The sequence below is a fragment of the Hyla sarda genome, unplaced genomic scaffold, assembly GCF_029499605.1.
Source record: "Hyla sarda isolate aHylSar1 unplaced genomic scaffold, aHylSar1.hap1 scaffold_689, whole genome shotgun sequence".
Classification (NCBI taxonomy): domain Eukaryota; kingdom Metazoa; phylum Chordata; class Amphibia; order Anura; family Hylidae; genus Hyla; species Hyla sarda.
Window position 1 is genome coordinate 96,106 of NW_026610706.1, and position 16,677 is coordinate 112,782.

At 43.3% G+C, this 16,677-nt stretch overlaps 10 pseudogenes; all 10 read right to left on the reverse strand.

The window, feature by feature from the left end:
* Positions 1-457: 457 nt before the first annotated feature.
* Positions 458-721, reverse strand: LOC130343720 (U2 spliceosomal RNA; annotated as a pseudogene).
* Positions 722-2,200: 1,479 nt separating this feature from the next.
* LOC130343721 (U2 spliceosomal RNA) lies at positions 2,201-2,464 on the reverse strand (annotated as a pseudogene).
* Positions 2,465-3,946: 1,482 nt separating this feature from the next.
* LOC130343722 (U2 spliceosomal RNA) lies at positions 3,947-4,210 on the reverse strand (annotated as a pseudogene).
* A 1,485-nt stretch (positions 4,211-5,695) lies between these two features.
* LOC130343723 (U2 spliceosomal RNA) lies at positions 5,696-5,959 on the reverse strand (annotated as a pseudogene).
* A 1,486-nt stretch (positions 5,960-7,445) lies between these two features.
* Positions 7,446-7,709, reverse strand: LOC130343725 (U2 spliceosomal RNA; annotated as a pseudogene).
* A 1,479-nt stretch (positions 7,710-9,188) lies between these two features.
* LOC130343726 (U2 spliceosomal RNA) lies at positions 9,189-9,452 on the reverse strand (annotated as a pseudogene).
* Positions 9,453-10,936: 1,484 nt separating this feature from the next.
* LOC130343727 (U2 spliceosomal RNA) lies at positions 10,937-11,200 on the reverse strand (annotated as a pseudogene).
* Positions 11,201-12,697: 1,497 nt separating this feature from the next.
* On the reverse strand, positions 12,698-12,961 carry LOC130343728 (U2 spliceosomal RNA; annotated as a pseudogene).
* Positions 12,962-14,433: 1,472 nt separating this feature from the next.
* LOC130343730 (U2 spliceosomal RNA) lies at positions 14,434-14,697 on the reverse strand (annotated as a pseudogene).
* Positions 14,698-16,183: 1,486 nt separating this feature from the next.
* Positions 16,184-16,447, reverse strand: LOC130343731 (U2 spliceosomal RNA; annotated as a pseudogene).
* Positions 16,448-16,677: the final 230 nt, after the last annotated feature.

Consider the following 16,677-nt stretch of genomic DNA (forward strand, 5'->3'; position numbering starts at 1 on the left):
ACCAGCAGATGGAGACACTCCATTGCAACATTGGTTGTGAGCAGCAGTTTCTAAAAACAAATGCCTCATGGCGGATTTCCCATCCATCAATGGATGGTAAATTTTGTTTTTATCATTCACTGACCACAGAAACCAATGCATGGTCAAGCAACAGCAATGACACACCCTTGTGTATAGGCATGAGACCCTCATGTCATTTAACAGGATTCAGCACCACCCACAAGACAGCTACCTGTCATGTCATGTCAAACCTGCACAGGTGTGCTAGATTATTATTATTTAGTTTTATTTTATTTTTTTACACCAATCAGTGTGCAAACATGGTCATTAAAACGCTAAATGAATAGACGTTCATAAACCAGTCAGTGCAACTCATCATTTTGGTCTCCAATTCTCAAACTCAAATTCTCACCCACGGAGGATTAAATGAGAATCTTTCTTGTTTAACACTGGAATGGGGTGGTGCACTGTTCACTACCCGAAGATACTGCCACATCGGGTCAATGCATAGGGCGACAGAAGCAAGCTTCCAAATCAGCTCCCTTTCTCAAAAATCCATTTAATTTATGGTCCCCAGATAGGGAACGTATGTATCAGTATGTGCTCACAAGTCACCCAAGTGCAAGTATTCACACAAAAAAAAACGTGCCTCAGGATGCGATCTGTCGCAAGATCCTTTCTTTTTTTACACTTGATCTAAGCCAAAAGGCCTAGAGGGGATAACCGGGAAAGGGGTGGACCCAACCATGTCCCCTTCATGAGCACTCACATTACTCATAGGAATGGAAGGAAGGCTGGCAGCCAACCAGCCTCCCATACACTTTCTGGGTGGGTGGCAGTCAGCCACCCATACATACATACAGCACAGGCTAAACCCACATCATCACTTAAAAAAAGGACAGGCGACCATTGCACTCTGATGGAGCATTTAGCAATGCAATCCATAGCCTGGCTTTTGCCTGAACCCCCATCACTCCTCCTCTTGCATATAAGACAATATTTCAGATCTGCATATGAAAACAACACGCCTACCTTTGTTGCACATAGCTGCCTGCCTGTCTCTAGTTACCCCACTGGCTGTAGCTGCGTCCCTTCCGACATGGAATAACACCAACTGTAACGATAAACTGAAAATTAACAGTATAAACCTGCATCATTTTGGACTCTGGTATTTGCTGAATCCGGGTGACCTGACAATCGATGGTGGTGCCGCTGGTGATTCTGGCCTTCTTGGAATCTGTTGGGCCTATGTGTTAGCTCACACATCACTTGGGTATCCATGGTAACTACCACAACATGGTCATCTGCAGTTTACATCTAGCCCGTGGCATTGAATGGCATTTTAAAAGTGCTAAGGGTCCTGGTGCAATAATCCTCCCATGAGGATCAGCCTCAACGGCTTTGTAGATTGCACTCATGTCAGCAACTCCATATACATTTTTTTTTCTTCATGCTTCTTTCTTCATCCTTTTTTCTTTCTGTCATTCAGACTTTCATTCATTCGATCTCTCTCACTCACTTGCTTTAACTCATTTGTTCTCACTCACTCACTCACTCACTCAATCACTCACTCACTCATTCACTCTCACTCACTCTCACTCTCTCACTCACTCGCTCACTAAGTCAGTCTCTCTCTCTCTCTCTCTTTTTCTTTTTATATATATTTTTTTCCGTCTTCTTCTTCTTCTTCTTCTTCTTCTTCTTCTTCAGACCCTGTCATAGCACTAATGCCTTTCCAATACCACCAGCAGATGGAGACACTCCATTGCAACATTGGTTGTGAGCAGCAGTTTCTAAAAACAAATGCCTCATGGCGGATTTCCCATCCATCAATGGATGGTAAATTTTGTTTTTATCATTCACTGACCACAGAAACCAATGCATGGTCAAGCAACAGCAATGACACACCCTTGTGTATAGGCATGAGACCCTCATGTCATTTAACAGGATTCAGCACCACCCACAAGACAGCTACCTGTCATGTCATGTCAAACCTGCACAGGTGTGCTAGATTATTATTATTTAGTTTTATTTTATTTTTTTACACCAATCAGTGTGCAAACATGGTCATTAAAACGCTAAATGAATAGACGTTCATAAACCAGTCAGTGCAACTCATCATTTTGGTCTCCAATTCTCAAACTCAAATTCTCACCCACGGAGGATTAAATGAGAATCTTTCTTGTTTAACACTGGAATGGGGTGGTGCACTGTTCACTACCCGAAGATACTGCCACATCGGGTCAATGCATAGGGCGACAGAAGCAAGCTTCCAAATCAGCTCCCTTTCTCAAAAATCCATTTAATTTATGGTCCCCAGATAGGGAACGTATGTATCAGTATGTGCTCACAAGTCACCCAAGTGCAAGTATTCACACAAAAAAAAACGTGCCTCAGGATGCGATCTGTCGCAAGATCCTTTCTTTTTTTACACTTGATCTAAGCCAAAAGGCCTAGAGGGGATAACCGGGAAAGGGGTGGACCCAACCATGTCCCCTTCATGAGCACTCACATTACTCATAGGAATGGAAGGAAGGCTGGCAGCCAACCAGCCTCCCATACACTTTCTGGGTGGGTGGCAGTCAGCCACCCATACATACATACAGCACAGGCTAAACCCACATCATCACTTAAAAAAAGGACAGGCGACCATTGCACTCTGATGGAGCATTTAGCAATGCAATCCATAGCCTGGCTTTTGCCTGAACCCCCATCACTCCTCCTCTTGCATATAAGACAATATTTCAGATCTGCATATGAAAACAACACGCCTACCTTTGTTGCACATAGCTGCCTGCCTGTCTCTAGTTACCCCACTGGCTGTAGCTGCGTCCCTTCCGACATGGAATAACACCAACTGTAACGATAAACTGAAAATTAACAGTATAAACCTGCATCATTTTGGACTCTGGTATTTGCTGAATCCGGGTGACCTGACAATCGATGGTGGTGCCGCTGGTGATTCTGGCCTTCTTGGAATCTGTTGGGCCTATGTGTTAGCTCACACATCACTTGGGTATCCATGGTAACTACCACAACATGGTCATCTGCAGTTTACATCTAGCCCGTGGCATTGAATGGCATTTTAAAAGTGCTAAGGGTCCTGGTGCAATAATCCTCCCATGAGGATCAGCCTCAACGGCTTTGTAGATTGCACTCATGTCAGCAACTCCATATACATTTTTTTTTCTTCATGCTTCTTTCTTCATCCTTTTTTCTTTCTGTCATTCAGACTTTCATTCATTCGATCTCTCTCACTCACTTGCTTTAACTCATTTGTTCTCACTCACTCACTCACTCACTCAATCACTCACTCACTCATTCACTCTCACTCACTCTCACTCTCTCACTCACTCGCTCACTAAGTCAGTCTCTCTCTCTCTCTCTCTTTTTCTTTTTATATATATTTTTTTCCGTCTTCTTCTTCTTCTTCTTCTTCTTCTTCTTCTTCTTCAGACCCTGTCATAGCACTAATGCCTTTCCAATACCACCAGCAGATGGAGACACTCCATTGCAACATTGGTTGTGAGCAGCAGTTTCTAAAAACAAATGCCTCATGGCGGATTTCCCATCCATCAATGGATGGTAAATTTTGTTTTTATCATTCACTGACCACAGAAACCAATGCATGGTCAAGCAACAGCAATGACACACCCTTGTGTATAGGCATGAGACCCTCATGTCATTTAACAGGATTCAGCACCACCCACAAGACAGCTACCTGTCATGTCATGTCAAACCTGCACAGGTGTGCTAGATTATTATTATTTAGTTTTATTTTATTTTTTTACACCAATCAGTGTGCAAACATGGTCATTAAAACGCTAAATGAATAGACGTTCATAAACCAGTCAGTGCAACTCATCATTTTGGTCTCCAATTCTCAAACTCAAATTCTCACCCACGGAGGATTAAATGAGAATCTTTCTTGTTTAACACTGGAATGGGGTGGTGCACTGTTCACTACCCGAAGATACTGCCACATCGGGTCAATGCATAGGGCGACAGAAGCAAGCTTCCAAATCAGCTCCCTTTCTCAAAAATCCATTTAATTTATGGTCCCCAGATAGGGAACGTATGTATCAGTATGTGCTCACAAGTCACCCAAGTGCAAGTATTCACACAAAAAAAAACGTGCCTCAGGATGCGATCTGTCGCAAGATCCTTTCTTTTTTTACACTTGATCTAAGCCAAAAGGCCTAGAGGGGATAACCGGGAAAGGGGTGGACCCAACCATGTCCCCTTCATGAGCACTCACATTACTCATAGGAATGGAAGGAAGGCTGGCAGCCAACCAGCCTCCCATACACTTTCTGGGTGGGTGGCAGTCAGCCACCCATACATACATACAGCACAGGCTAAACCCACATCATCACTTAAAAAAAGGACAGGCGACCATTGCACTCTGATGGAGCATTTAGCAATGCAATCCATAGCCTGGCTTTTGCCTGAACCCCCATCACTCCTCCTCTTGCATATAAGACAATATTTCAGATCTGCATATGAAAACAACACGCCTACCTTTGTTGCACATAGCTGCCTGCCTGTCTCTAGTTACCCCACTGGCTGTAGCTGCGTCCCTTCCGACATGGAATAACACCAACTGTAACGATAAACTGAAAATTAACAGTATAAACCTGCATCATTTTGGACTCTGGTATTTGCTGAATCCGGGTGACCTGACAATCGATGGTGGTGCCGCTGGTGATTCTGGCCTTCTTGGAATCTGTTGGGCCTATGTGTTAGCTCACACATCACTTGGGTATCCATGGTAACTACCACAACATGGTCATCTGCAGTTTACATCTAGCCCGTGGCATTGAATGGCATTTTAAAAGTGCTAAGGGTCCTGGTGCAATAATCCTCCCATGAGGATCAGCCTCAACGGCTTTGTAGATTGCACTCATGTCAGCAACTCCATATACATTTTTTTTTCTTCATGCTTCTTTCTTCATCCTTTTTTCTTTCTGTCATTCAGACTTTCATTCATTCGATCTCTCTCACTCACTTGCTTTAACTCATTTGTTCTCACTCACTCACTCACTCACTCAATCACTCACTCACTCATTCACTCTCACTCACTCTCACTCTCTCACTCACTCGCTCACTAAGTCAGTCTCTCTCTCTCTCTCTCTTTTTCTTTTTATATATATTTTTTTCCGTCTTCTTCTTCTTCTTCTTCTTCTTCTTCTTCTTCTTCTTCAGACCCTGTCATAGCACTAATGCCTTTCCAATACCACCAGCAGATGGAGACACTCCATTGCAACATTGGTTGTGAGCAGCAGTTTCTAAAAACAAATGCCTCATGGCGGATTTCCCATCCATCAATGGATGGTAAATTTTGTTTTTATCATTCACTGACCACAGAAACCAATGCATGGTCAAGCAACAGCAATGACACACCCTTGTGTATAGGCATGAGACCCTCATGTCATTTAACAGGATTCAGCACCACCCACAAGACAGCTACCTGTCATGTCATGTCAAACCTGCACAGGTGTGCTAGATTATTATTATTTAGTTTTATTTTATTTTTTTACACCAATCAGTGTGCAAACATGGTCATTAAAACGCTAAATGAATAGACGTTCATAAACCAGTCAGTGCAACTCATCATTTTGGTCTCCAATTCTCAAACTCAAATTCTCACCCACGGAGGATTAAATGAGAATCTTTCTTGTTTAACACTGGAATGGGGTGGTGCACTGTTCACTACCCGAAGATACTGCCACATCGGGTCAATGCATAGGGCGACAGAAGCAAGCTTCCAAATCAGCTCCCTTTCTCAAAAATCCATTTAATTTATGGTCCCCAGATAGGGAACGTATGTATCAGTATGTGCTCACAAGTCACCCAAGTGCAAGTATTCACACAAAAAAAAACGTGCCTCAGGATGCGATCTGTCGCAAGATCCTTTCTTTTTTTACACTTGATCTAAGCCAAAAGGCCTAGAGGGGATAACCGGGAAAGGGGTGGACCCAACCATGTCCCCTTCATGAGCACTCACATTACTCATAGGAATGGAAGGAAGGCTGGCAGCCAACCAGCCTCCCATACACTTTCTGGGTGGGTGGCAGTCAGCCACCCATACATACATACAGCACAGGCTAAACCCACATCATCACTTAAAAAAAGGACAGGCGACCATTGCACTCTGATGGAGCATTTAGCAATGCAATCCATAGCCTGGCTTTTGCCTGAACCCCCATCACTCCTCCTCTTGCATATAAGACAATATTTCAGATCTGCATATGAAAACAACACGCCTACCTTTGTTGCACATAGCTGCCTGCCTGTCTCTAGTTACCCCACTGGCTGTAGCTGTGTCCCTTCCGACATGGAATAACACCAACTGTAACGATAAACTGAAAATTAACAGTATAAACCTGCATCATTTTGGACTCTGGTATTTGCTGAATCCGGGTGACCTGACAATCGATGGTGGTGCCGCTGGTGATTCTGGCCTTCTTGGAATCTGTTGGGCCTATGTGTTAGCTCACACATCACTTGGGTATCCATGGTAACTACCACAACATGGTCATCTGCAGTTTACATCTAGCCCGTGGCATTGAATGGCATTTTAAAAGTGCTAAGGGTCCTGGTGCAATAATCCTCCCATGAGGATCAGCCTCAACGGCTTTGTAGATTGCACTCATGTCAGCAACTCCATATACATTTTTTTTTCTTCATGCTTCTTTCTTCATCCTTTTTTCTTTCTGTCATTCAGACTTTCATTCATTCGATCTCTCTCACTCACTTGCTTTAACTCATTTGTTCTCACTCACTCACTCACTCACTCAATCACTCACTCACTCATTCACTCTCACTCACTCTCACTCTCTCACTCACTCGCTCACTAAGTCAGTCTCTCTCTCTCTCTCTTTTTCTTTTTATATATATTTTTTTCCGTCTTCTTCTTCTTCTTCTTCTTCTTCTTCTTCTTCTTCTTCTTCAGACCCTGTCATAGCACTAATGCCTTTCCAATACCACCAGCAGATGGAGACACTCCATTGCAACATTGGTTGTGAGCAGCAGTTTCTAAAAACAAATGCCTCATGGCGGATTTCCCATCCATCAATGGATGGTAAATTTTGTTTTTATCATTCACTGACCACAGAAACCAATGCATGGTCAAGCAACAGCAATGACACACCCTTGTGTATAGGCATGAGACCCTCATGTCATTTAACAGGATTCAGCACCACCCACAAGACAGCTACCTGTCATGTCATGTCAAACCTGCACAGGTGTGCTAGATTATTATTATTTAGTTTTATTTTATTTTTTTACACCAATCAGTGTGCAAACATGGTCATTAAAACGCTAAATGAATAGACGTTCATAAACCAGTCAGTGCAACTCATCATTTTGGTCTCCAATTCTCAAACTCAAATTCTCACCCACGGAGGATTAAATGAGAATCTTTCTTGTTTAACACTGGAATGGGGTGGTGCACTGTTCACTACCCGAAGATACTGCCACATCGGGTCAATGCATAGGGCGACAGAAGCAAGCTTCCAAATCAGCTCCCTTTCTCAAAAATCCATTTAATTTATGGTCCCCAGATAGGGAACGTATGTATCAGTATGTGCTCACAAGTCACCCAAGTGCAAGTATTCACACAAAAAAAAACGTGCCTCAGGATGCGATCTGTCGCAAGATCCTTTCTTTTTTTACACTTGATCTAAGCCAAAAGGCCTAGAGGGGATAACCGGGAAAGGGGTGGACCCAACCATGTCCCCTTCATGAGCACTCACATTACTCATAGGAATGGAAGGAAGGCTGGCAGCCAACCAGCCTCCCATACACTTTCTGGGTGGGTGGCAGTCAGCCACCCATACATACATACAGCACAGGCTAAACCCACATCATCACTTAAAAAAAGGACAGGCGACCATTGCACTCTGATGGAGCATTTAGCAATGCAATCCATAGCCTGGCTTTTGCCTGAACCCCCATCACTCCTCCTCTTGCATATAAGACAATATTTCAGATCTGCATATGAAAACAACACGCCTACCTTTGTTGCACATAGCTGCCTGCCTGTCTCTAGTTACCCCACTGGCTGTAGCTGCGTCCCTTCCGACATGGAATAACACCAACTGTAACGATAAACTGAAAATTAACAGTATAAACCTGCATCATTTTGGACTCTGGTATTTGCTGAATCCGGGTGACCTGACAATCGATGGTGGTGCCGCTGGTGATTCTGGCCTTCTTGGAATCTGTTGGGCCTATGTGTTAGCTCACACATCACTTGGGTATCCATGGTAACTACCACAACATGGTCATCTGCAGTTTACATCTAGCCCGTGGCATTGAATGGCATTTTAAAAGTGCTAAGGGTCCTGGTGCAATAATCCTCCCATGAGGATCAGCCTCAACGGCTTTGTAGATTGCACTCATGTCAGCAACTCCATATACATTTTTTTTTCTTCATGCTTCTTTCTTCATCCTTTTTTCTTTCTGTCATTCAGACTTTCATTCATTCGATCTCTCTCACTCACTTGCTTTAACTCATTTGTTCTCACTCACTCACTCACTCACTCAATCACTCACTCACTCATTCACTCTCACTCACTCTCACTCTCTCACTCACTCGCTCACTAAGTCAGTCTCTCTCTCTCTCTCTCTTTTTCTTTTTATATATATTTTTTTCCGTCTTCTTCTTCTTCTTCTTCTTCTTCTTCTTCTTCAGACCCTGTCATAGCACTAATGCCTTTCCAATACCACCAGCAGATGGAGACACTCCATTGCAACATTGGTTGTGAGCAGCAGTTTCTAAAAACAAATGCCTCATGGCGGATTTCCCATCCATCAATGGATGGTAAATTTTGTTTTTATCATTCACTGACCACAGAAACCAATGCATGGTCAAGCAACAGCAATGACACACCCTTGTGTATAGGCATGAGACCCTCATGTCATTTAACAGGATTCAGCACCACCCACAAGACAGCTACCTGTCATGTCATGTCAAACCTGCACAGGTGTGCTAGATTATTATTATTTAGTTTTATTTTATTTTTTTACACCAATCAGTGTGCAAACATGGTCATTAAAACGCTAAATGAATAGACGTTCATAAACCAGTCAGTGCAACTCATCATTTTGGTCTCCAATTCTCAAACTCAAATTCTCACCCACGGAGGATTAAATGAGAATCTTTCTTGTTTAACACTGGAATGGGGTGGTGCACTGTTCACTACCCGAAGATACTGCCACATCGGGTCAATGCATAGGGCGACAGAAGCAAGCTTCCAAATCAGCTCCCTTTCTCAAAAATCCATTTAATTTATGGTCCCCAGATAGGGAACGTATGTATCAGTATGTGCTCACAAGTCACCCAAGTGCAAGTATTCACACAAAAAAAAACGTGCCTCAGGATGCGATCTGTCGCAAGATCCTTTCTTTTTTTACACTTGATCTAAGCCAAAAGGCCTAGAGGGGATAACCGGGAAAGGGGTGGACCCAACCATGTCCCCTTCATGAGCACTCACATTACTCATAGGAATGGAAGGAAGGCTGGCAGCCAACCAGCCTCCCATACACTTTCTGGGTGGGTGGCAGTCAGCCACCCATACATACATACAGCACAGGCTAAACCCACATCATCACTTAAAAAAAGGACAGGCGACCATTGCACTCTGATGGAGCATTTAGCAATGCAATCCATAGCCTGGCTTTTGCCTGAACCCCCATCACTCCTCCTCTTGCATATAAGACAATATTTCAGATCTGCATATGAAAACAACACGCCTACCTTTGTTGCACATAGCTGCCTGCCTGTCTCTAGTTACCCCACTGGCTGTAGCTGCGTCCCTTCCGACATGGAATAACACCAACTGTAACGATAAACTGAAAATTAACAGTATAAACCTGCATCATTTTGGACTCTGGTATTTGCTGAATCCGGGTGACCTGACAATCGATGGTGGTGCCGCTGGTGATTCTGGCCTTCTTGGAATCTGTTGGGCCTATGTGTTAGCTCACACATCACTTGGGTATCCATGGTAACTACCACAACATGGTCATCTGCAGTTTACATCTAGCCCGTGGCATTGAATGGCATTTTAAAAGTGCTAAGGGTCCTGGTGCAATAATCCTCCCATGAGGATCAGCCTCAACGGCTTTGTAGATTGCACTCATGTCAGCAACTCCATATACATTTTTTTTTCTTCATGCTTCTTTCTTCATCCTTTTTTCTTTCTGTCATTCAGACTTTCATTCATTCGATCTATCTCACTCACTTGCTTTAACTCATTTGTTCTCACTCACTCACTCACTCACTCACTCAATCACTCACTCACTCATTCACTCTCACTCTCACTCTCTCACTCACTCGCTCACTAAGTCAGTCTCTCTCTCTCTCTCTCTTTTTCTTTTTATATATATATTTTTTTCCGTCTTCTTCTTCTTCTTCTTCTTCTTCTTCTTCTTCTTCAGACCCTGTCATAGCACTAATGCCTTTCCAATACCACCAGCAGATGGAGACACTCCATTGCAACATTGGTTGTGAGCAGCAGTTTCTAAAAACAAATGCCTCATGGCGGATTTCCCATCCATCAATGGATGGTAAATTTTGTTTTTATCATTCACTGACCACAAAAACCAATGCATGGTCAAGCAACAGCAATGACACACCCTTGTGTATAGGCATGAGACCCTCATGTCATTTAACAGGATTCAGCACCACCCACAAGACAGCTACCTGTCATGTCATGTCAAACCTGCACAGGTGTGCTAGATTATTATTATTTAGTTTTATTTTATTTTTTTACACCAATCAGTGTGCAAACATGGTCATTAAAACGCTAAATGAATAGACGTTCATAAACCAGTCAGTGCAACTCATCATTTTGGTCTCCAATTCTCAAACTCAAATTCTCACCCACGGAGGATTAAATGAGAATCTTTCTTGTTTAACACTGGAATGGGGTGGTGCACTGTTCACTACCCGAAGATACTGCCACATCGGGTCAATGCATAGGGCGACAGAAGCAAGCTTCCAAATCAGCTCCCTTTCTCAAAAATCCATTTAATTTATGGTCCCCAGATAGGGAACGTATGTATCAGTATGTGCTCACAAGTCACCCAAGTGCAAGTATTCACACAAAAAAAAACGTGCCTCAGGATGCGATCTGTCGCAAGATCCTTTCTTTTTTTACACTTGATCTAAGCCAAAAGGCCTAGAGGGGATAACCGGGAAAGGGGTGGACCCAACCATGTCCCCTTCATGAGCACTCACATTACTCATAGGAATGGAAGGAAGGCTGGCAGCCAACCAGCCTCCCATACACTTTCTGGGTGGGTGGCAGTCAGCCACCCATACATACATACAGCACAGGCTAAACCCACATCATCACTTAAAAAAAGGACAGGCGACCATTGCACTCTGATGGAGCATTTAGCAATGCAATCCATAGCCTGGCTTTTGCCTGAACCCCCATCACTCCTCCTCTTGCATATAAGACAATATTTCAGATCTGCATATGAAAACAACACGCCTACCTTTGTTGCACATAGCTGCCTGCCTGTCTCTAGTTACCCCACTGGCTGTAGCTGCGTCCCTTCCGACATGGAATAACACCAACTGTAACGATAAACTGAAAATTAACAGTATAAACCTGCATCATTTTGGACTCTGGTATTTGCTGAATCCGGGTGACCTGACAATCGATGGTGGTGCCGCTGGTGATTCTGGCCTTCTTGGAATCTGTTGGGCCTATGTGTTAGCTCACACATCACTTGGGTATCCATGGTAACTACCACAACATGGTCATCTGCAGTTTACATCTAGCCCGTGGCATTGAATGGCATTTTAAAAGTGCTAAGGGTCCTGGTGCAATAATCCTCCCATGAGGATCAGCCTCAACGGCTTTGTAGATTGCACTCATGTCAGCAACTCCATATACATTTTTTTTTCTTCATGCTTCTTTCTTCATCCTTTTTTCTTTCTGTCATTCAGACTTTCATTCATTCGATCTCTCTCACTCACTTGCTTTAACTCATTTGTTCTCACTCACTCACTCACTCACTCAATCACTCACTCACTCATTCACTCTCACTCACTCTCACTCTCTCACTCACTCGCTCACTAAGTCAGTCTCTCTCTCTCTCTCTCTTTTTCTTTTTATATATATTTTTTTCCGTCTTCTTCTTCTTCTTCTTCTTCTTCTTCTTCTTCTTCTTCTTCTTCTTCTTCAGACCCTGTCATAGCACTAATGCCTTTCCAATACCACCAGCAGATGGAGACACTCCATTGCAACATTGGTTGTGAGCAGCAGTTTCTAAAAACAAATGCCTCATGGCGGATTTCCCATCCATCAATGGATGGTAAATTTTGTTTTTATCATTCACTGACCACAGAAACCAATGCATGGTCAAGCAACAGCAATGACACACCCTTGTGTATAGGCATGAGACCCTCATGTCATTTAACAGGATTCAGCACCACCCACAAGACAGCTACCTGTCATGTCATGTCAAACCTGCACAGGTGTGCTAGATTATTATTATTTAGTTTTATTTTATTTTTTTACACCAATCAGTGTGCAAACATGGTCATTAAAACGCTAAATGAATAGACGTTCATAAACCAGTCAGTGCAACTCATCATTTTGGTCTCCAATTCTCAAACTCAAATTCTCACCCACGGAGGATTAAATGAGAATCTTTCTTGTTTAACACTGGAATGGGGTGGTGCACTGTTCACTACCCGAAGATACTGCCACATCGGGTCAATGCATAGGGCGACAGAAGCAAGCTTCCAAATCAGCTCCCTTTCTCAAAAATCCATTTAATTTATGGTCCCCAGATAGGGAACGTATGTATCAGTATGTGCTCACAAGTCACCCAAGTGCAAGTATTCACACAAAAAAAAACGTGCCTCAGGATGCGATCTGTCGCAAGATCCTTTCTTTTTTTACACTTGATCTAAGCCAAAAGGCCTAGAGGGGATAACCGGGAAAGGGGTGGACCCAACCATGTCCCCTTCATGAGCACTCACATTACTCATAGGAATGGAAGGAAGGCTGGCAGCCAACCAGCCTCCCATACACTTTCTGGGTGGGTGGCAGTCAGCCACCCATACATACATACAGCACAGGCTAAACCCACATCATCACTTAAAAAAAGGACAGGCGACCATTGCACTCTGATGGAGCATTTAGCAATGCAATCCATAGCCTGGCTTTTGCCTGAACCCCCATCACTCCTCCTCTTGCATATAAGACAATATTTCAGATCTGCATATGAAAACAACACGCCTACCTTTGTTGCACATAGCTGCCTGCCTGTCTCTAGTTACCCCACTGGCTGTAGCTGCGTCCCTTCCGACATGGAATAACACCAACTGTAACGATAAACTGAAAATTAACAGTATAAACCTGCATCATTTTGGACTCTGGTATTTGCTGAATCCGGGTGACCTGACAATCGATGGTGGTGCCGCTGGTGATTCTGGCCTTCTTGGAATCTGTTGGGCCTATGTGTTAGCTCACACATCACTTGGGTATCCATGGTAACTACCACAACATGGTCATCTGCAGTTTACATCTAGCCCGTGGCATTGAATGGCATTTTAAAAGTGCTAAGGGTCCTGGTGCAATAATCCTCCCATGAGGATCAGCCTCAACGGCTTTGTAGATTGCACTCATGTCAGCAACTCCATATACATTTTTTTTTCTTCATGCTTCTTTCTTCATCCTTTTTTCTTTCTGTCATTCAGACTTTCATTCATTCGATCTCTCTCACTCACTTGCTTTAACTCATTTGTTCTCACTCACTCACTCACTCACTCAATCACTCACTCACTCATTCACTCTCACTCTCACTCTCTCACTCACTCGCTCACTAAGTCAGTCTCTCTCTCTCTCTCTCTTTTTCTTTTTATATATATTTTTTTCCGTCTTCTTCTTCTTCTTCTTCTTCTTCTTCTTCAGACCCTGTCATAGCACTAATGCCTTTCCAATACCACCAGCAGATGGAGACACTCCATTGCAACATTGGTTGTGAGCAGCAGTTTCTAAAAACAAATGCCTCATGGCGGATTTCCCATCCATCAATGGATGGTAAATTTTGTTTTTATCATTCACTGACCACAAAAACCAATGCATGGTCAAGCAACAGCAATGACACACCCTTGTGTATAGGCATGAGACCCTCATGTCATTTAACAGGATTCAGCACCACCCACAAGACAGCTACCTGTCATGTCATGTCAAACCTGCACAGGTGTGCTAGATTATTATTATTTAGTTTTATTTTATTTTTTTACACCAATCAGTGTGCAAACATGGTCATTAAAACGCTAAATGAATAGACGTTCATAAACCAGTCAGTGCAACTCATCATTTTGGTCTCCAATTCTCAAACTCAAATTCTCACCCACGGAGGATTAAATGAGAATCTTTCTTGTTTAACACTGGAATGGGGTGGTGCACTGTTCACTACCCGAAGATACTGCCACATCGGGTCAATGCATAGGGCGACAGAAGCAAGCTTCCAAATCAGCTCCCTTTCTCAAAAATCCATTTAATTTATGGTCCCCAGATAGGGAACGTATGTATCAGTATGTGCTCACAAGTCACCCAAGTGCAAGTATTCACACAAAAAAAAACGTGCCTCAGGATGCGATCTGTCGCAAGATCCTTTCTTTTTTTACACTTGATCTAAGCCAAAAGGCCTAGAGGGGATAACCGGGAAAGGGGTGGACCCAACCATGTCCCCTTCATGAGCACTCACATTACTCATAGGAATGGAAGGAAGGCTGGCAGCCAACCAGCCTCCCATACACTTTCTGGGTGGGTGGCAGTCAGCCACCCATACATACATACAGCACAGGCTAAACCCACATCATCACTTAAAAAAAGGACAGGCGACCATTGCACTCTGATGGAGCATTTAGCAATGCAATCCATAGCCTGGCTTTTGCCTGAACCCCCATCACTCCTCCTCTTGCATATAAGACAATATTTCAGATCTGCATATGAAAACAACACGCCTACCTTTGTTGCACATAGCTGCCTGCCTGTCTCTAGTTACCCCACTGGCTGTAGCTGCGTCCCTTCCGACATGGAATAACACCAACTGTAACGATAAACTGAAAATTAACAGTATAAACCTGCATCATTTTGGACTCTGGTATTTGCTGAATCCGGGTGACCTGACAATCGATGGTGGTGCCGCTGGTGATTCTGGCCTTCTTGGAATCTGTTGGGCCTATGTGTTAGCTCACACATCACTTGGGTATCCATGGTAACTACCACAACATGGTCATCTGCAGTTTACATCTAGCCCGTGGCATTGAATGGCATTTTAAAAGTGCTAAGGGTCCTGGTGCAATAATCCTCCCATGAGGATCAGCCTCAACGGCTTTGTAGATTGCACTCATGTCAGCAACTCCATATACATTTTTTTTTCTTCATGCTTCTTTCTTCATCCTTTTTTCTTTCTGTCATTCAGACTTTCATTCATTCGATCTCTCTCACTCACTTGCTTTAACTCATTTGTTCTCACTCACTCACTCACTCACTCACTCAATCACTCACTCACTCATTCACTCTCACTCACTCTCACTCTCTCACTCACTCGCTCACTAAGTCAGTCTCTCTCTCTCTCTCTCTTTTTCTTTTTATATATATTTTTTTCCGTCTTCTTCTTCTTCTTCTTCTTCTTCTTCTTCTTCTTCAGACCCTGTCATAGCACTAATGCCTTTCCAATACCACCAGCAGATGGAGACACTCCATTGCAACATTGGTTGTGAGCAGCAGTTTCTAAAAACAAATGCCTCATGGCGGATTTCCCATCCATCAATGGATGGTAAATTTTGTTTTTATCATTCACTGACCACAGAAACCAATGCATGGTCAAGCAACAGCAATGACACACCCTTGTGTATAGGCATGAGACCCTCATGTCATTTAACAGGATTCAGCACCACCCACAAGACAGCTACCTGTCATGTCATGTCAAACCTGCACAGGTGTGCTAGATTATTATTATTTAGTTTTATTTTATTTTTTTACACCAATCAGTGTGCAAACATGGTCATTAAAACGCTAAATGAATAGACGTTCATAAACCAGTCAGTGCAACTCATCATTTTGGTCTCCAATTCTCAAACTCAAATTCTCACCCACGGAGGATTAAATGAGAATCTTTCTTGTTTAACACTGGAATGGGGTGGTGCACTGTTCACTACCCGAAGATACTGCCACATCGGGTCAATGCATAGGGCGACAGAAGCAAGCTTCCAAATCAGCTCCCTTTCTCAAAAATCCATTTAATTTATGGTCCCCAGATAGGGAACGTATGTATCAGTATGTGCTCACAAGTCACCCAAGTGCAAGTATTCACACAAAAAAAAACGTGCCTCAGGATGCGATCTGTCGCAAGATCCTTTCTTTTTTTACACTTGATCTAAGCCAAAAGGCCTAGAGGGGATAACCGGGAAAGGGGTGGACCCAACCATGTCCCCTTCATGAGCACTCACATTACTCATAGGAATGGAAGGAAGGCTGGCAGCCAACCAGCCTCCCATACACTTTCTGGGTGGGTGGCAGTCAGCCACCCATACATACATACAGCACAGGCTAAACCCACATCATCACTTAAAAAAAGGACAGGCGACCATTGCACTCTGATGGAGCATTTAGCAATGCAATCCATAGCCTG